Source organism: Thalassophryne amazonica, chromosome 6 (assembly GCF_902500255.1).
Source record: "Thalassophryne amazonica chromosome 6, fThaAma1.1, whole genome shotgun sequence".
NCBI lineage: Eukaryota > Metazoa > Chordata > Actinopteri > Batrachoidiformes > Batrachoididae > Thalassophryne > Thalassophryne amazonica.
The window spans coordinates 58,740,812-58,762,862 of record NC_047108.1 but is presented as its reverse complement, the minus strand read 5'-3'; the positions used below and the strand labels follow the sequence as shown (position 1 = coordinate 58,762,862).

The window sequence follows — 22,051 nt, the reverse complement described above, 5'->3', positions numbered from 1 at the left end:
ATATACTGGGAGTTTCATATATTATGTATATGTGAAGAATAAATAATTAATGACTGTTATACTGTGTTGTTACAAAACTACATTCACTCAGCACGCTTTGCACTTGCAAATTTACAAAACAAGAAACAATGCAAAACCAAACAAAGAAAATTATAATAAAAAAATACACATAATTTTTCTCATCTGACCTCTCCATCCATTTCTTACCTCCAAGGAACCAGCAATGAAACCCCAGCGACGTGTTCCTAATTACTTGTGATTCCATTTTTTTTATTTTTTTTTTAGGATTTTTCTTTTGTTTTTGAATAGTTTATTACCTACTAGGCTGCCTCTACGTCAGGACACACCCCTATATGGCAGGCTGAGAACAAGATTGACAGGGCTCTCGACCAGTGAGAGCGGAGAGTTTACCAGAGTGGCGAGCTGTGATTGGACATTGTGAAGTTATATATGTATAGATATGCCTGACTGGTAAAGTAGGGGGCGGGACTACGGAGAAGTGCTGTCCATCTATGTTGATAGAGATCTAAAAACCTGGACTAACGCAGTGTCTCCTCACTTTGCTTTTCACGTGGACTAATGTAAGTTATTTTGCACTTTTATTGCGCTTTATTGAGTAGGCCGTTGTCACATTGTAATAAGGTGACAGTTTGAGTGTGTCTTGTTTGGTTTTGCTGAGAAGTGCTTTGAGGCCGAGTGGCACACGCGTTTTTTTTTTCAGGCCAGCAAAGTGTGCTGCTTTTAACGGAGTGCAGCGCTTTTTAATGGGTTCCAATATTTTCGTTCGCCCCTCACACAAACAATGCACCCTGTCATTGTGGGTGTCACTGTAAAGGACACGAAAAGGCTCTTATAACACAGCGACGTGTGTCAATTTTAAAGGACGTTTTCGTGTTATAACAGTCCTGCTGCTGTTATTGTTTTCCTCCCGCTGTCCGAGCCACGTTAACATTTTCTGTAATCGAGCGGCCAGACTCCCTTTTAAAGAGTTTCAATTCAATATATCCTTATGTTGCTTGTAAACGCACCAACACTAACATCTTTTAACATATTTCAGAATCTTTAGGGTCCATTCTTTAATTCGGCTTGCGTTTTAATGACTAAGATAGGCTTATTGAAGTGAAAAGTCAATTCAAACATATGGTTCTGCTGTTATTCCCTTGTTTGTTTTTCCTGAAAAAATAATGCACCAAGCGCATATAGCAACCACTTATAAAAGTTATTTCTTTGGATGAGCTTTGAGCAAGTGTATAGATCAGAATACAGCACTTTAAATTCTTAAATTGTGTTCTTGGAGGTGTGGTTTAGTCAGGCAGTAGTGCAGATTATTATTATTTTTTAAATGAGGTTTGCCGTAATGAACGTCACTGACTGACAATACTGCGTCCTCCTCCTCCTCCATTGGCAGTTTTTCTTTCACCAAGGAAAAGTTTTCATTTGCCGACCTGGCTCCTCCGTTTGGACCCTCCTCTCTGGTTACTGCACAGTGCAAAGGTTGATATGCCGCATCAGGTAAGCTGCTTTAAGTTTAAGTTAACATGTGAGGCTGTGTGATTCAGCAGGCTGAAATACCTCCAAAGCCTTTTTTGTTTGTATGTAATAACATGTTTATGTGCTCATACGTCACGTTGACAGTTCACACTCTACATCAGTTTCTAATATGATAAATACTGATGATGATGTGAGGTGTTTTTGTTGTCATTTTGTGCTTCCCTCCACATTGTATGCCTGCCTGCTTGCAGCTGGGCCCGTCTGCAAATCAACCGTGTTCCAAACTGCTTCATTGGCTTCCATTTTTGATATCATGTTTAGTTGCCATACATATCAATCAATCAATCAACTTTTTTCTTATATAGCGCCAAATCACAACAAACAGTTGCCCCAAGGCGCTCCATATTGTAAGGCAAGGCCATACAATAATTATAAAAAACCCCAACGGTCAAAACGACCCCCTATAAGCAAGCACTTGGCAACAGTGGGAAGGAAAAACTCCCTTTTAACAGGAAGAAACCTCCAGCAGAACCAGGCTCAGGGAGGGGCAGTCTTCTGCTGAGACTGGTTGGGGCTGAGGGAAAAAACCAGGAAAAAGACATGCCGTGAAGGGGGGCAGAGATCGATCACTAATGATTAAATGCAGAGTGATGCATACGGAGCAAAAAGAGAAAGAAACAGTGCATCATGGGAACCCCCCCACAATCTACGTCTAAAGCAGCATAACCAAGGGATGGTCCAGGGTCACCCGATCCAGCCCTAACTATAAGCCTTAGCGAAAAGGAAAGTTTTAAGCCTAATCTTAAAAGTAGAGAGGGTATCTGTCTCCCTGATCTGAATTGGGAGCTGGTTCCACAGGAGAGGAGCCTGAAAGCTGAAGGCTCTGCCTCCCATTCTACTCTTACAAACCCTAGGAACTACAAGTAAGCCCGCAGTCTGAGAGCGAAGCGCTCTAATGGGGTAATATGGTACTATGAGGTCCCTAAGATAAGATGGGACCTGATTATTCAAAACCTTATAAGTAAGAAGAAGAATTTTAAATTCTATTCTAGAATTAACAGGAAGCCAATGAAGAGAGGCCAACACGGGTGAGATATGCTCTCTCCTGCTAGTCCCCGTCAGTACTCTAGCTGCAGCATTCTGAACCAACTGAAGGCTTTTTAGGGAACTTTTAGGACAACCTGATAATAATGAATTACAATAGTCCAGCCTAGAGGAAATAAATGCATGAATTAGTTTTTCAGCATCACTCTGAGACAAGACCTTTCTGATTTTAGAGATATTGCGTAAATGCAAAAAGGCAGTCCTACATATTTGTTTAATATGCGCTTTGAATGACATATCCTGATCAAAAATGACTCCAAGATTTCTCACAGTATTACTAGAGATCAGGGAAATGCCATCCAGAGTAACGATCTGGTTAGACACCATGCTTCTAAGATTTGTGGGGCCAAGTACAATAACTTCAGTTTTATCTGAGTTTAAAAGCAGGAAATTAGAGGTCATCCATGTCTTTATGTCTGTAAGACAATCCTGCAGTTTAGCTAATTGGTGTGTATCCTCTGGCTTCATGGATAGATAAAGCTGGGTATCATCTGCGTAACAATGAAAATTTAAGCAATACCGTCTAATAATACTGCCTAAGGGAAGCATGTATAAAGTTAATAAAATTGGTCCTAGCACAGAACCTTGTGGAACTCCATAATTAACTTTAGTCTGTGAAGAAGATTCCCCATTTACATGAACAAACTGTAATCTATTAGACAAATATGATTCAAACCACCGCAGCGCAGTGCCTTTAATACCTATATGCTGTGACATGCTTTGTTTTGGTGGTTGTGTGGATGTGAGAAACATGTTGAACATGAATGAACAAATCTTAAAAACTGAATCTTTGAACAATCAGAGTATTCTGTGTCAAGGAGCTGGACACTGGGTTTCTAGTTAATTTAACCACTGACTGCAAAAGGTGAGTAGAACAAGCAGATACAGCCTCCTTTGAAAATATTTGGGCAGGTCAGGTCTGGGAGCATGTGCTGGTGCCATGCATCATCACAACCACTACACTTCGGATCACTTTGCTGGGTCCTAGATTGCACCAACCCAGGCAGACAACCAGTCCATTCCTACTTCTCTGAAGTAGCCATCTGTCAGATGGGTGAAACATGGGTGTCCCTTTGGCAGGCAGTTTTTGGAGTCTTCAACACTGACGCACTTGCATGCTTGATCTTGCCTAGAGAAATTCGCGACATGTTCCAAAATGTCATAGCTGATAAGAACCTGCTGAAAAGAGACTTGGCTCTAAAGACATCCAGTGGTCATTGGTTAGCGTCTGTCTCCAAACCGTACACTAAGAAAGGCTGCACCAGGACCCTAGAGCATTGGACCTTCATTCTCCTGCAAAAATAAACTGGCGGGCATGACATGGTCACTTAATTTTGTTGTTTCTATGCATTAAGGACATTTTACTTTGAGTTTAAAAATGAATAAGACAGTTTAAAATTTCATTGTGTGTATTTTTAGGTATTTGATGTGTTAAATAACAGAAAATGTAGGACTTGTTGTATGGGGTGGGAATCTTTAGGCACCTCAGTATTCAATTTGATTATGATTCAGAGAGCGGCAGTTCAATTATAAGACTATTATAAATGCATCTTGACACATTTTCTTTTTTCTGTACAGGATTTCTTTTTCTCAATGTGTGACATTTCAAAGTGTTTGTAATGATTCATAATAAATTTATTTCTAATGGATTCAGTAACGTCTCATGCAGTACATCTGGAAAGTATTCACAGCATTTCACTTTTTCAGGTTTTTGTTATGTTACAACAAAGAAATCAGATGTATGTAAGTATTCACACCCGTTGCTCAATACTTTGTTGATGCACCTTTGGCAGCAGTTATTCAGGTCTTCTTGAATATGATGCCACAAGCTTGGTGCACCTATCTTTGGGCAGTTTTGCCCATTTCTCTTTGCAGCACCTCTCAAGCTCCATCAGGTTGGATGGGGAGTGTTGGTGTACAGCCATTTTCAGATCTCTCCAGAGATGTTCAATCGTATTCAGGTCTGGGCTCTGGCTGGGCCACTCAAGGACATTCACAGAGTTGTCCTGAAGGCACTCCTTTGATAACTTTACTGTATGTTTAGGGTCATTGTCCTGCTGAAAAATAAACCATCACCCCAGTCTGAGGTCAAGAGAGCTTTGGAGCAGGTTTTCATCCAGGATGTCTCTGTACATTACTGCATTCATCTTTCCATCAATCCTGACTAGTCTCCTAGTTCCTGTCACCGAAAAATATCCCCACAGTATGATGCTGCCACCACCATGCTTCACTGTAGAGATGGTGCCTGGTTTCCTCCAAACATGACGCCTGGCATTCACGTCAAAGAGGTCAAGCTTTGTGTCATCAGACCAGAGAATTTTGTTTCTTATGGTCTAAAAGTCATTCAGATGCCTTTTGGCAAAGTCCAGGTGGGCTGCTTACGTCTGGCCACTTTACCATACAGGCTTGATTGGTGGATTGCTGCAGAGATTTTGTCCTTCTGGAAGGTTCTCCTTTCTCCACATGGGAATGCTGGAGCTCTGACAGAGTGACCATCAGGTTCTTGGTCACCTCCCTGATTAAGACCCTTCTCTCCCAATTGCTCAGTTCAGATGGGCGGCCAGCTCTAAGAAGAGTCCTGGTGGATCCGAACTTCTTTCATTTACAGATGATGGAAGCCACTGTGCTCATTGGGACCTTCAAAGCAGCAGAAATATTTCTGTACCCTTCCCCAGATTTGTGCCTCAAGACATTGCTGTATCTGAGGTCTACAGACAATTCCTTTGACTTCATGCTTGGTTTGTGATCTGACATTCAATGTCACTGGTGGAACCTTATATGTAGACAGGTGTGTGCCTTTCCAAATCATGTCCAATCAACTGAATTTTCCCCCTTGATGGACTTCAGTTAAGCTGTAGAAGCATCTAAAAAAGATCAGTGGAAACAAGGTGTACTTGAGCTGAATTTCGAGTCTTGTGACAAAGGCTGCGAATACTTATGTACATGTGATTTTTTTTTTTATATATATAAATATGCAAAAATAAAAAAAAAAAACAACAAAAAAGTTTCACGTTGTCATTATGGGGTATTGTGTGTAGACGCTTGAGGGGAAAAATTAATCCATTTTGGAATCAGGCTGTAACATAACAACATGTGGAAAAAGTGAAGTGCTGTGAATAATTCTGGACGCGCTGTACGTATTTGCACTTACCTGGCTCTCATTCACTGATTCTAAATTCTAAAACCCCAGGAGCTGTTGTCCCCCCATCCCACCTAATAAAACTGCTAAGTGTAGATTCAGACTGATTTGTGTTTGGAATATTACCGCTCCAGCAGCAGAAAAGGTCAGATTCACATCTGCAGCTTCTTTCTGCCTTCATATTCACCTCATCATGATGCACGTTCACAGTGACTTTGCTGCACTAATGCACTTGTGTCAGAATAATGAAAACATGAACTTGTGTGTGCACTTCAGCACAATGTGTTGGGCAGCACATATTAAAATTAAAATAGAGGTGGAGACAATTTTAGGTGATCAGCTATGATACTCTGCAAATAATTTATTTGGATTCTTTCTGCTTTCAGTGGAGCCATCAGCTGAGCCTTTAAAGGGGATAGAGAATCAAAATCATCTTTTTCATGTTTTTGGTGTTAGTTCAGAGTCTCCCCGCTGTGGGGAAAACACACGAAGTGCCAGCAAGTTTCAGAACCTCTGTTTCAAGTAATTCTCCTTTTTTGAATTGCCGCCAAAAAATAGGCCAATTCGTGTTTGAAGGTAAGATTGCATCACATTTTCACCAATAGCCCCCCCACACACACCCACACCCACCCCCTTTCACACACGCCCCTTCGAAATTAATTATTCATAAGGTTGTGCACACCCATTCCTACCACTGGAAGAGGAGCAATGGCGAGCTACAGGTGTGCCCCAGGCTGTCATAGCGGACTACGATCTTTCCATATTCTTCCCATGGAAAGCAATGTACGTGATCACTGGCTTTTATTCATTTTTAACCGCATCCCCAGGACATACAACCGCTGACTATTTCTTTTCTCTGCGCATTTCACGGAGGACTGTTTCACCAACCTTGCTGAATTTCGAGCTGGCTTCAGTCAGCATTTAATACTCAGTAGAGGGTCAGTTCCGACTTTTCGACAAAATCAACCCCAGCAATCAGTACAGCCTGTAAGTATCACATTTTCTTTTGTTTTAAATGTGTTGTGCTATATTCCTGTTGTAAGAATTGCACGTTAGAATGGCATGATAGCTCTGGTTTGTTCCTCTAAAGGGAATGAGCTAACCCCTTAGCAGCTAGCTATTTGCATTATTATGCTGGCAGCAAGTAAGCCTGCAAAGGGCAGCTTGCTTATTTCAATGCATAACCTTTGGAAGTCACAGTAACCGAAGTAAAACAAAACAAATGAAGTTTCGCGGATTTTTTTAGTCCAATTTTTTTTTTTTTTACGTCCTCATCATGCAGGCGGTCGCCGCGCCGCGAAGGGAGAGCACGCGCATTGTGTTCTGCGTGTGTCTGTTTATAAGAACCTTCTCGCCCAGAAGAAAAAAGAGCGCCAACAACTACCAGTGATGCCGGTAACAGCACTGAGCTTTACAAAGACATTTTTATGCTTTTTTTTCCTCCGAGCCACTCCGCATCTGCTGTTAAAAACAGCTGATCCTCCGCGCTTTCTTTTCAGTGAGAGCAAGGGCAGCCAATCAAACAACAGCAACCGATCAGCGCCAACACCTACGTGCATTTCATAATGAGGTTGCCAAATAAGCTCCGAACCAACGTCATTAAGGGCAAACGACGCATTCTAAACCCAGCATAGTAACATAGCTGTTTCACAGAGCCTTTTAGGAAGGTTCTGAGCCATTACAGACCCAACCAATTTTTTTTGGGCTACATATCACATCACAGAACAAGGATTAATGCCCCATTCAACCTCTCTCTATCACCTTTAATGTGCTTACAGATAGTAAGGATAAAAGCAGAAATTTTCTTTTGCGGCACAAAAAGTGCTCCATCATATAACAGTTTAGTGGGTTTTTTTTTTAGATTTTGAAGTTAAAAATGGTGATCAGATAGAGCCAGAACTTGTCACTAGATACTTCTTGTCTTGTGATGTGTATAGTTCAAAAACAGCTGTTTTTTCTGATTTGTTTCATACTGACAAACTACAGCTGAGCCATCTATTGTTTCCTTTAGTTTTTATGAAAAGTGAGGCTGTATTGAAGCTGTATGGGAAATGCAGACCCATAACAAGTACATGACCGGTTAAAAAAAAATGACATGAGTAAGGGCCCCTTCACACAAAGTATGACGTTTGGTTGATTACGGTGAAACAGTTCAAAATTAGCGCACCCTGAAACTTTGCGTGGATGATCCCGGTGCGAGAGCCAGTGTCTTTCGAGCAGGAACACAGTTCCTGTGTTCAGGAACACCACAGGTGCAGCACATCGGACTGCTTATGTGGAAGAAATAAAAAATTAAAAACAGCTGGTACTTGTGGGACCACATCGTGCCGCTTATGTGGGGGAGAAGAAAAAAACAATGACAGAAAACAAAACATACCACCCATGGGATTCGTACCTGCACTTTACTGACTGCCTGCCTGAGACTTTACCAGGTGAGTTACCAGCGCTGTCCTGTAAAAGGTGCCTCACTTCAGGAAGCACATGGGCATATTTAAAAATAAAAAATAAAAACAACGCACCATGTACAAACATCGCATTGTATTAAATACCTCTTATTGAGTGAGCAATCCAAGTATGTTCCTTCTGGTCCTCTATACATGGCCCATGGTCACTGACGTACAGTCATGAAATGACATGAATGAGAAGCAGTTCTCTTGTGTCATTCATGTCCATATCTGCTGGCGTGTCTCCAGCCGGCCACGTGCGCATGTCCTACCAACGCGTGTCTTGTGGATGACGCGCCGCAGGACACCGTGTCATGTGGAACAGAGCTCACGTGGGTGACGTGCCAGTGAGATTGCCTGCCGCGTGTTATGATCTGCCAGTCCATTTCAACCTGGGGGCAACCTGTCCATGTGCGAGCGGACTCGCTTGCTGCAGCCTCTCGCCACAGTGATATATGTTTTTATTTTTGTCCACTTGATGATAGCAAACAGATGCACATCACAGTGGTCAGTTGTTAGTCCATGTCCGTCCAAACACAGTACTGTCCAAACTGACAGATCCCCACATCCGCTTCTGTCATGGCCACACCTCCTGTCAGTTCAGTGCACACACCAAAGCCACACTTGTGGGGCACTTAGACAAATTTCACTGCCAACACGACAATGGTTGTCTGCAGTCTGTTGTCGGGCCAAGAGTGCGACTGGCCACACATTTTCTAAATGCCATGCGAGTGGTGTTAGATGTTTGTACGTGTCAGTTGGAATTTGGCCTGCCGCGAGGGGGGTTTGATGGGTTCGCACAGAGCACACTCTTTCTTTCAGCCGCTGGTGTGCGCAAATAGTTTTAGCAACGAGTTTACGAGGCGTTAGAGGCAGCAACGACATTACACGGTTTGCATACGAATTCTGCTTCATGCGCACTTAATGCGTAACTAGACCAAATTCGCACTATGTGTGAAGGGGCCCTAAAAGAAGAAACAGGTTTACATAAGAAATGTGAAAAATGCTCACTAACAGTGTCCAGCAGCCATGTTCCAACCCCCCGTAATTAACATTTAGAAAATCAGTTATTGATATTTTTGAATCTATTTAGAATCATCCACATCCGGATGGTTATGCATTTAAGAATCAGTTTTCTTGTTTCTTTACCCCCTGTCGGGCTTAGAGGATGCGTGGCACAGACAGAGGTTAGTTACACAATGTAGACTTGCAGGCAAGGCGTTAGAGTAAAAAGGACTGAATCTTTCATAAAAGGCTGGGGTTCGGTACACTGGTAAGCAGTGAGGCAAAGGTATGAGATAGGTGCGAGGCAAAGGCATGGTCCAAAAACAAGCAGGGTTCAGTAGTATGTGCAAACAGGGTTACCAGGGCTGGTGCAAAATGCGAGGTCTGAAAAACAGAGCAGGGTCAAAACACGGCTTGGCAAAACAGGATTGTGACAGAAAGCTGGAAAGTGATCAAGTTCAACAAATGAGCAAGGATAGCATGAACTGAAAGAGCTTAAATAAGGAAGGTGGTGATTGGATAATGACATGCACGTGTGGGAGAAAGATCTGAAAAGGGGGTGTGGCAGAAGGACAAGGGCAAAGCAGGTGTAAGAGTGTGAGGTAAGGAAAACACAAAGCAGACAGAACCAGAGTGAAGCGATGAAAGACACAAGAGCAAGTGCAAGAGCGTGACATGACGAACAAACTAAAGATAAATCGAAAACCAAGTATAATACACTGAAAAGGGATGATCAGAACCAAACTAGGATGAGAATTAACAAGTGAGAAAAATAGAACAACTATTAAATCTGACTCGAGGGTGCTTAAAGCACAAACGAGGTAATAATCAATGAATCGCTACTGATACTCCGAAATGATGTAGGCACAGCAGCACGCCAGACTCGAGACGTGTAATCGGTCTCTAACTTGAAGGGAAAAAAATCCTCCAGAAAAATGTTTCATAATCCAGAGTTGCTTCGGTGTTGGAAGATGCTGATAATATATTCAGAAGTTTATGGTTTATTTTACATTTTAAAGGCTCCCTGTTTCCAAAAAGGTTGAAGGAAAACAGATGGCGAGAGTGAGGGGGATGGGGGGGGGGGGGGGGGGGGGGGGGGGTAGAGGAGGAGGAGCCTCAGTGAAAGTGAAAAACTGACAGTCAAATCAGTCCAGCTTCACCTCTTGTTCATAAGGCAATTAGAGGTTATATTGTTTAAAATAATAATAATATTAATGCTATCCCACTAAAATATGTTGCAAACAAAAAATTGTCATGACAGGAAAAACTTTGCCTGTTTCACAGGATTAAAAGGTACAGTGTGTCATTTTTGAACAAGAGAGCAAATGCTATATGTCCATTTATTTTATTAACTTATACTTTGACAGAAACATTTACAAAAGAACTTTGGTATTACAAATATTACAACACATAATTTTTTTTGTCTATTCTTTCTTTCAATGCATCTAAAATCACTCAGAATTAGTTAAAATAGGGCTTGCCAGTAACATTTTAGATGTATTTAACCCTATAGCTCACCCCCGGCCGTGAGTCGCAATCACGTGATTTACCCGTCACTAAAATGGTTCTCGCTAGAACCCTGATATCCACACAGTGTTGTACCTTTGACTTTTTTCTTTTATTTCTTTTAGTCCAAAGCAGATCCTTTTATCATCAAGGTTTAAAACACTCGATTTAAGGATTTACTGAAACATGAATAGAGAAAATGAATGGGATTTTTAATTCCAGAACCAGAGCCCTTTAAAGTAGGCAGTCAATTGCTGAGCACTATCGGACCACCTGATTTTTGGATGAGCTAGCCAAAGTAAACAAATTGTCCTTATCATTTCAACTACTGCCTCAGTCCTTGCTAACTGCCATCACAATGTGCCGTCCATGCAGCAGCATGCCTCTGTCTCCATTCATAGCCAGTGAAAAGTGAGTCATCATGGAGCAACCCTGTGCAGCGAACAAGCAAGCTGAGGAGAAAGGTTTGGAGATTGGTGGCAGAACTGAAAACATGTTCAATTAATGATTCACTGCCACTTTGCCAGCTCAGGCTTATAACTGTGATGTTATGTGAAATCTCCTCTGACAAAAAAGAAGCCCAACTGACCATCAAACAGTGTGAATTGCTCCCAAAACCGGCGGAGCAATGAATGAACTGCTCCAAGAGTCAAAGGTCATAGTGAATGATGAATACTATGAACTGCTCCAAGGAGCCGGAAGTCATGATTTAAATGGAATAGTAAGCCAGATGAGCTGCAAAATGCAATAGGAAGTAGCAGTGAATGGGCTGGTTCACTTGCTAACTAATGGTGGACTATATAAATATCCAGGAATTGTGAATAAACAAGCTAGATTAATAAACTCTTTCAAGTGACTGTTTAATAAAAATTCAGTTGTTTATAGTGTACAGATTTTGTGATTTCTAGCGCAGTTGTTAGAGTTCTCCCCAGACAACGGAAGAACGGCACCACGCCGTTTTACTGTGGCATCATCTCACAATGTTTTTTTGATTTGACAATTTATTCATCAACAAAAATGCGCTCTTGTGACATAAACCAAACATGCCCTCTCTTCTTCCATGGCGTTTGTAATGCCTTATCACATTCGACCTGTCTGTGAAAAGTGTCAAAGTGCAACACGAGTGTTTCGTCACCTAGCAACACACATGGGTGTAACTGTGCCGACCCCCCCCACCCCCCAACACAAATGGCCTGTGGAGTGTCGTCCCGCCTCCACCAACACACACACACACACACACACACACACACACACACACACACACACACACACACACACACACACACTGTGAATCCAACATTGTCATCTGTAGTTGAAGGTCCCAGAGTCCAGTTGCTTTGCTCATATGCTTTGCTGTGGACACACAGCACCTGTCAGCTGACCGCAGACTGTCAGCTGGTAGTGACCGTGCACGCAAGGTGTCAAATTAAAAACACAGACATCAGACAGATGCAGGATTAACACACAATAATACATACATTAAATTAAAATCACAGAACAATGCAACAGAGAGTGATCCTTTTTTTTTTTCTGTGAGCTGCGAGGTCTGCTGACAGGTGGGCGTGTCGCCCTGCGACAAGCAGCTGGTCAGATATCTGTGGACGCAAGTCACAGCTCGTGAACACCTGTACTGGCTTGTAGGATATTAAGACGCATAACTACAGTGTGAAGCGCAGATGACCGCATGCTGTTCTCCCGTGGAAATAAATTAAAACACATATTGCGTCAGCTGACTGCTGCACCAGTGCACTGCAACGCTGGTGAATATCGTGCCATGCAGGAAATCATCCCATGGGATGCCCCCGCATTTTGTCAGTTATTATGGTGCTTCTTTTTGCCTAATTTCTGCGGTTATACGTTTATCTCCTTGTTGATTTTAAGCATTTTACACTCATGTTATAGGACAGTGATGGTAGCGCAGTGGTAAAGTTTCTGTCTGTTAATCACAGCTTTTGTAAATTGCAGGTTCGAATCCCATGGGTGGCATGGTATTTTTTTTTTTCTTTCTCCATAGCAGCGTGCATTGTGGCTCCACATGTTCCAGCTGTTTTTTTCTTTTTCTCCACATCAGCGGTGCGATGTGCTTCCACACGTACCAGCTGGTTTTTAGTTTTAATTTTTTCCACAGCAGAGGCACGATGTGGGTCCACAGGTTACAGCTGGAATGGCTCCAGACGCGCCTACCACCATACAGCGACTGCCAGCCCCCCCTGCAGCCTTTCCTGCCATCCGTGTTAACCTGGGTTTGAAGTGGGACGGAGATATCTGCTGTGATCTGAGGGCAAATGCGTCATCCGCTACAAAATAATTATTCCATATGACGCCGTGTCCAGCGGAGCAATGTGCAGCATCCAGCGGGACACCCTGCTGTACATCTGGACAACAGACTGCTCGTCGTTCGTTCGCTCACCCATCTGCCCTCTCTTTCCACTCTTTCTCTTACTCTTTCCAGGAAATCAGCCCTTTAGTGGACTGCGGAGCATCCTGCTATGCAAACTTTAAAAACCTAAAAAGGTTTCCCCAACAAAAATAATAGGCATAAAACAGCCAATTGAATAATGTTATTTATGGTGTTGTGAAGAGAAACCTGCATATTCTTAAAATAAGCGCTTGCCAAACAGTTTTTCTGAATCTTTTTTTTTTTTGAAGTGCAAGAAATTAAACTGGATGGATGGCCATGACTCAGCACTCATTTATTAATTCTAGAGAGCTCAAAAAAGGGGTAGGTAGGCCACATTTGACCAACAGGAACCACACTGGGCAGCCCTGCACATGCACTCATGCAGGAACATATAGAAGGGAGGAAAAAGCTTGTGCATTGAAGTGTCTATGTTCATTACCGTGTGCGTCAAAAGCAGGGTATTGTTTTCACTGGTGTTTGTGATAAATCAGAAATGGCAAGACTGATTTCCTTCAAACTTGGTGGTAATAATTACTTGGATAATTACCACGTGCTGATTAGATTTTGGAGTAGTTTGGTCAGAGGTCAAGGAAAATATGGTCCAAAAACCACTTATTTTTTTGTATCTCTTCACAACAAAGAAGACATTTACTCAGATCTCTCATTGCATGTTCCATTTGAAGCATTGTTTTAAAATCCAAGTATGCAATGCTTTAAAAGGGTGTAACCCACTGCACACGAATTATGCAGACCAGTAAGCTAATTATTGCATTAATAACTTTATTTTTATGAGAATGAAATCATTCTCAGAGATTCCCCTCCAGTGAAAACCTAAGTGTGCAGGGGGATGTGTCCATACTAAGGAGGTTCTGTCAGCAGAGCAGATATGTGGATGAATCGTGAGTGACGATAAACGCATGAAATTTGGCACAGTGTTTGAGCATACCCTAAATATAATTTTTGGCTATAGGGTCATCACAGAGGTGGCCATTTTCCAAGATGGCCACCATGCGTTGTTTTATTAGTAGCTCAGGCTCAAGACGACCAAGGGTCTTGATCCCGGTGCCTAATCTTACATTTGTAAGGATGAGGAATGCATTGGTACTATTTATGTCCCCAAATGATGAGTCAGGGAGGGATAATATGGTTTTTCTTGGACTGCCACCATGTCCGCCACTGCAAAGTTTTCACATTAGCGCATTAACTCCAGGAGCTTTCATCCGATTCTTTTCAAATTATCTGGAAACATTCATAGCCCCTTGAGGATGAAGTCTATTAATTTTGGTGACCCTAGGATCTTCCCTCTAGCGCCACCATTAGGTCAGACATTTGAATTAGGATTAGTGTATCTTTAAAAACTTTCATCTAAATCAGTGAAATCTAATGTTTTTTTGTTAGTTTTTAATGACCACAAAAAAAGTGGTCACACGGTTACAGTGAATGCTGAAATGCAATGTTAGCTCTGAAAACACAACTGCAGTGGCATAGTGACAACAAAAAAAGAGGTCACAGTTATAGTTAAATGCAATGCTAGTTCTGAAAACACAAGCCACCACAGTAGCAACGCGCAGTGCAATTAAGCTCTGCCTTGAAACATTTGCACTTTGCCTTTCTGCATCCACAGCAGAGGAGTTCACGATAGGCCTTGGTAGCTTCTGGTGATACAAGCAGCTCAGGTATTTTCTTGTATCCTGCCCTATCTCTGCCACGTGTTGAATTATCTGGACATTTCAATATCTCCTTTCCTGACACAGAACACATTTAATTTATCGGACCCAAACCAACTAAATACCGATGTTTTGACCAATGAAATAACATTTTCAAATCAGTTAGAAATATGGTGCATATGTACTCACAGCCCCTTCATAAATGCTTGCATCTCAGCTAGATTGCTGATGTTAGCCAACTATGTTAGCTAGCTAGCTTGCTTAATAATGAGGATCAAAAAACATAGTGCTCATATAAATGCATTTAATTAAAAACTTTCACATGTTCATTGTTGAGTTGAGAAAAACTGTTCATACATTTCTTGCAGCAATCGAATCTGCACCAATAAGTCTTGCTGCAGAGAATAGTGGATGACAAAAATGTTGTGAAAAGTGTAGGAACACGGACCCACAACAGGGGGCGCAAATGAACGGACAATGGAATAAGCCGAAAATATAACAATTTAATGTGTGAATGTGCGCAACAGAGCAATAGACAACACAATTGAGATCAACAGTCAAATCAGTCTCAGTGATGTGTGGGCAGGCTCGAGGATAGAAGACACCCGTCCAGAAAAGAGCCGGATCCCACACGCCTTCTACTTCCACGGGATCTGAAACAACCCTGGAGCCACCAAGCGCTGGGTCCCCAGGTGGCCACTGGCTCCGGCTGTCAGATCGGGTACTGCTGGCAGGAAGAACAGACAGGTGATGGTGGGTGCGTGAACTCCCAGCAAACAGTTCAGTACAAAAGTGGAAAGCACCTCCACCTCTCAGTCACAGTGTTTACGTGCAGATCCTGTTGGCAAAGTACGTAGCCATCAACCGAGGAGCGTAGTCCCCACACACGACTACTCCGTACAAAACAGGAACGTCTGCAAAAATACTTGTACACACAGAAGTAAGGACGTCACTAATGTGATACTTTAGCCTGAGTTGTTTACCTGATCGGTAGAAGATTTCTCGGCAGTGAGGTGAAGATGCTGCCCGGCTCTTATGGAGATGTGAATGAGGATGATGAGTGACAGCTGGTGTTGTTTGATGGGTGACAGCTGCCACTCCCGGTTGCTCCTGCGCCCTCTCGTGCCTGAAGCCCGCACTTCAGGCAGGGCGCCCTCTGGTGGTGGGCCAGCAGTACCTCCTCTTCAGCGGCCCACACAACAAAAAAGCTGCTGCAGGTCTCACACTATTTTTAGAGCTCCCTCTACTGGATAATTCTTGTAAATAGCAATTAATGAAATGTTGAGAAGTAGGGTACTGTGTTGTAATCTCATTCGTCACAGTTTGAAAACATGTATAATATCACCAATATTACATATTTTAATGGTTTTACAATTGTTTAATTACCCGAATGCTTGCCATATGTTACGTAGGTGCTAGCATGGTCTAAAGAGTACTGTTACATTCTTCATCCTTGAACATGTAGGATTAGCCACCAAAATTAAGAGCCTTGATGGTCTGATAAAACAACAACCCGTGGCAGCCATCTTGGAAAATGGCCAAATTTCAGGCTTTTATTGTCAGTCAAATGTAAAATGTGAAGAGAAAACAATTCGTGATGCCAGTTTTTTTTTTCCATAGCAGCAATAAATAATTAATTAACCCCTTAACGCCTATTGTCGCATATATGCTACAATATTTGACTCAAATATGCATCATACCAAATTGACCAGTATGCCTGTTGTCGCAAATTTGCAACATACCATTATTATTATATAACATTATAACATAAATTATTACCAAAATACCAAAATTACTATTTATTTTTTGTGCAAAAGTTAAATTAATAATCTCAACATTATTTACCATCTACTTAAAGGAAAAAACACACACAAAACATTTTTATATATACAGCTATATAAATTCAGGCGTTAAGGGGTTAAAAAAATAAAATAATATGTGCAACATAAATGTAGAATTTCATAGTTTAATAAAAGATATTTACAGTAAAACTCTCCTAAACCATCATCGTATAAACCGGATACTTGAGCTGATTGGATAAAAGCAAAATTCTCAGTGCTGTTGTATAGTTTTCAGTGTAATAAACACTGTATATATAGATTTTTGCTTACATCTACGGGAGCAGGTTATGTGCAGTTGGTGGTAGAAATTATATAAATTTGGCCTACGGTCGAGATTTAGACTCCACCAACCAATTGTGATAATGCCTGACGATGACATCATTGTATCTTCCTCAGTGACTGAATGATTGGAAAAGCCTGCAGTCAGTGCTTTGGTCACATGCTCTATCTCCATCTCAGTAGATTAAAATTTATCTTTGTAAGAGTGTAACATTATAAGCTATTTTAACCCTCTGGACTCGCCTGACTTAAATTGTTCATGTAAATTATGAATAATTTCTGCACTGTTTTTTTCATGAATTTTATGGTCATGTTTGGTCTGCGTATTTGCAGAAAGTTGCAGTAAACAGTCTCATATTTCTTCATTCAGCTGAGCTGAGAGGTCCGTCTCAGCGCAGGAGAGGAGAGAAAAAAAACCCCACGCCTTCCACTTTATTATTGGAGAAAACCCACGACGTAAGCCAATCAGGATCATCAACCCATGTGGCAGGGTCTCTGAGGACTTTATGAACAAAACATCACCAAAGGCAGACAAACTAACACTGCCTCCTGCTGGACAGAAGCAGGAATGACAAAATGAGATCATTCCAATGCCCAAAATTACATGTCTAACAAGTCAATCAGGCGCTCAAAATTACATGATATCTGTTTTTGTTTTTTTGTTGTTTATTTTCATTAATTATCAATTTAGCTTTACTAAGACACTATATGACCCATTCAGAAACAGAAGCCATTATAATTTTTACATGAAAGTGTATATCGCAATATATACCGTTACCATGAAGGGATTAAATTTATTCTGTGATATGAATTTTAAGTTATATCACCCAGCCTACTCGCATAGGACAAAATGTCCCGTCCCGTCACAACTATTTACATTAAAAACCCCATGCATGTACCAGACAGAGCCATCTGGATGTGCCCAGCCACAACAAAGGCATGAAATGAAGTTCAGCACTGACACTCGCCGATTTGAGGAACGTGGATACCGTATTTTCTTGATTAAAAGCCCAGCGGTTTATTTTTTCAAACCATGCTCAGGTGCCTAAATGAGGCAAGTCTTTATTCAAGGCTAGTGATTATTAATAAAATGCTGCTTGCTGCCTGCACTGTAATATGGTGTTAAGTTTCACACATATCCCTGGGTGTGGCTAACCAAAAGACAACCACTTTAGATCAGAGCCCTCTGCGTGGCTGTAAAACCTCCTTGGCAAGGGCTGTGATTTGTCACTTTTACGCTTTCTCTCCTGTCATATTTTAATAGCTTTTGCAGTGCACACGTCGATTTACATTTTGATCATGGATCAAATACGTTTGGCAGAAAAGTCCACAAATATGACCAACTTTACGAGTTGGAAAAAGACACTCAAATGACTTGCAATTCATGGAGGCCGGTAACATTGGTTTGGAGGTTGATGATTGTATAAAGAAGTGGCACTCAGTGAGGGACAAATTAATACAGAAAAAGCCACTGTTGCTACAGAAATTTGCATTAAGATGCAATGGAGAACTTTAAAAGGGTGATGCGCACATTGACGTTATTGCATGACTACAGAGTTATGGAGTTGTAGAAGTATAAATCAGGCTTTCGGATTTTAAGGTACCTCTCCGTAGCAGACTTATAAAAAAGATGTGACTCGACCAAATGTAATCTTTGTAATGCACATAATGTCTGACGCTTATTTAAGGCAGGCATTTATTTTTTCAGACAATGTTTTGGCCCAGCCATTCAATGAGGCAGGCCCCTATTCAAGGTCAGGCTTTTAGTCAAGGATATATGTAAGCCTAAGTGGTGCTGGGGATTTCCCATAGATTGCTGGCTGCCTCTTGACTGTCACGAACCCATTACGTACATATAACAGAGTTTGTCCGTTTATACATATTTAATTTATTTCATTTATATAGCGCCAAATCACTTTTTTTTTTTTTTTTAACATATAGTGGATTTTGTCCGTTTTATACATATTGCATTTTGATTATAATGGACAAAATTTGCTGGTCCACCTGAATCCATTATATGTCAGTTTTACTGCATTTGAAACTGAACTGCAATTTTAAATTGCTAAAAAAGCCACATGGTAAAGACAGCACACCACACACAAACAGATTTCACACAGGAACATTCCCAGGTCAGACAAGAATGATGTGGACAAGGATGAAGCACTGGCGATAGTTTGAGGACTAGTTCTAACTGACGAAAAAAAAGATACAAAAAGAAAAGGCGTTGGTTAAAGGAGTGCAGACAGCGCCAGCACTGGACTTTCTGGTGGGCCATGACAGCTCCTTCAGTTCCTTTTGATTGAAACTGGGGCTTTTAATTAGACTGATGTGAAACTTGGACGTGTTTTACTGCAACACTAAAAGCACAACCAGCTCATTAGTTCCAACCAGCCACCCATGAAACCTGTGAGTGAGTGAGTGTGTGTGTGGCTTTAGAGGAAACAATATGTCCTGGACGTGCAACAGTGCAGTTAGTTAAGTGTGATTGTGGAGCAGAGATTAGCGAAAAATGGCTTTCTCCATCAGAAGGTGCATTAACTTGAATTTTTGTGCAACTTAACAAAAAATAATCATGCCAACCTCTTGTTCCAGTTATTTAACACAAGTATGCAACAAATGAGTAATACAAGACCTAAAAAAGTGTGTGTGTATATATGTGTGTGTGTGTGTGTGTATATATATATATATATATATATATATATATATATATATATATATATATATATATATATATATATATATATATATATATATATATATATATATATATATAATATGTGTGTGTGTATACACTGGCTGTCATAATAACATGCTCATTTATATTAATTGGGCACAGTAGTCTCTTTTCAGAGTGGGCGATAAAGGGGTTAATGAAAGAGCATATGATGCAGAAATTGTACTTCCAGGGACAGCACCATTATCATTATTCACATTAAATCTTGCTAAAACCTACCGACACAACCTCTCCTGTTTTCCTTGTCTTCCCTTCTTCTCTGGGAATGGAAAAATCTGCACTTTTCATGACTGCTTTAGTGATTGCAGTCGAAAACAGTACATCCTCGTCCAGTGTGAAGTGATGCTGTGTTTGTGTAGTGCACTGTTGTTATATCACGCAGGGGTTCAAATGAGACTGCACTGCCCCATTACAGTACTTGCGTATGATGCGTTAACTTTTAAAATCTCGATTAATGTCACTTTCTCCTTTTTGTTTTGACATCACTGACTTGATCTGTAAATGGAATGTTTTTGAGAGCAATAACTGGTTTGGATGTCTATGCCTTCGGGCACTTTTTTGCGTAGTTTAAATTACTGCACCAGACCATGAGGTTTTTTTTTTTTTTTTTTTTTTTTTTTTTAGTGCCAGTAAGGAAAAAAAAAACTCTTTCAGCACATTACAATAGAAGTCATGCAAGCTATTTAACCAAAGGTGCAGTAGGCTAATACTTGTGGCCAGATAAGTCATGATGAATTGTACAAAATATCTATTCACATTATGTTCCTGTTATTACGCACTTAAAAATAAGATTGGTATCATGTCATCAGTTTATAATATTTAATGTCTGTGGCCCATTACAAACATAAGCAGGAAAGAATTTGACTGGCACTCCAAAAGGGGTTGTTAACGTTCCTGGATTGTCCCAGAGTGACGAAGAAACATAAAACACTCTCAAATGTGACTCAACCTCTTTCTCCTCCTTTCTTTCTGTCTGCTGTCTGCTGAGGCCCACTACAAGGGATTTTCATTTCTATGCGACTACTCCTCCGAAACGTTTTTTTTCCCCTCTCATTCCTCATTTTGCCTCTCCTGATGCAGCTGCGGTTCAGAAGGAGAGACCAGTGCCCGAAGGGGATTGGTTATTGCGCCACAAGCCCCCACAGAAGGCTCCGCCCATCTCATTCTGTTTGCAGGACAGTTCCTTAGCCAAGATTGTCGTGGATGACTGAGTAGCACGCCAGTTAGAGCAAAGTCAATACATGTTGGAATTAGCTTCAGTATATCTCGTTCTCCCTTTTCTTTCCCTTCGCATCATTGTGGCACTTGTACACATAAAGACACCATTTGTAGCTGCTGAGGTCCTTGGAACCAGTGTGAATGTATAACAGCTGAACAGGACGTAGCATGTTTTGGTCTTGCCTCTGTCCTACACCTACTCTCTGTCTTGTGGTTGTGTTTCTTTCAAGTTTTATTATGGTGTACATACTTGGCTTTGTTCTTGGATGTTCTCATCTTTGTCAAGCAATCAAAGTGTTGAGCACAAGCATTGCCACACTTGTGTTTGACTGTGTAATTAGTTGTGTCAGTGAGCTGCTTCTAGCCATATTTGTCCTAAACCTGGTTAGTGTCACAAGCCATGGCCTGCTGAATTAAATTCTTTGATTCTCTCTGTACACATTTAGCTGCATGGCCTAAAGGCTGCTCCCATTTGTTCAGGGTCACCACAACAGATCCAACATTTTAGAGCAGGTTTTACACCAGATGCCCTTTGTGATGCAACTCCAGTTTTACTTGGCGAAACAAACCACCCCTGATCTTCTGAAGAGGTCTCCCATCTAAGTATTAACCAGGACCAACTCTGCTCAGCTTCTGAGATCTGACAGGATCAGGCTAACACAGAGCAGCCTGGCTTCCCTTAAAGGTGTAGTCATTGATCCTAGAAAAAACAGTAAGATGAAAATACACAATCACAAATGTACAAGCCTCTTCCTTCAGTCATGTTTCCAAAGCCATGCCTCCGATGCGCATACACTGTCTGCTTGCAGGTGTGGAGAACTGGATAAGTTCTTCTCATAACTACAAAACACAAAATAACCTACATCACTTATCCCATCAAAGCTAACATATCAACATTGTTCCTCCATGATTACCTAACTTGTCCAAGAGAAATCTGGCCACCATTCTGTCACTTTGCAGATCTTTCTGGTCCACACCCGTGGGACATGCCAGTGTTGGTGTGCTGGAGAGCTGGTAGCCACGTTCACCCTGGGGATACAGTTGGAGCCTGTCACAGTGAGGTTGCGGTGACAGAGCCAGTAGGAGTTCAGTGGGAGCACTGTTTAGCTACTGGCCTGAGCTGGTCACAGCACACCACCACAGTGGAAATGCAGTGTTGCCACCATTAGACAAACAACACAGATGTTTACTCTGGTTTTAGATCTTGTCACACTTGCTCTTT

General features: G+C 41.4%; 1 protein-coding gene across 1 annotated transcript in view; it reads left to right on the top strand.

Moving 5' to 3' along the window:
• The first annotated feature begins 448 nt into the window (after positions 1–448).
• Positions 449–22,051, top strand: part of LOC117512224 (vitamin D3 receptor A) — a 246,295-nt gene continuing 224,692 nt past the window's right edge. Inside the window, exons 1-2 of the mRNA XM_034172210.1 lie at positions 449–581; positions 1,409–1,512. The gene's annotated coding sequence lies outside the window, so the exon portion shown is untranslated. The remainder of the gene's footprint in view (positions 582–1,408; positions 1,513–22,051) is intronic.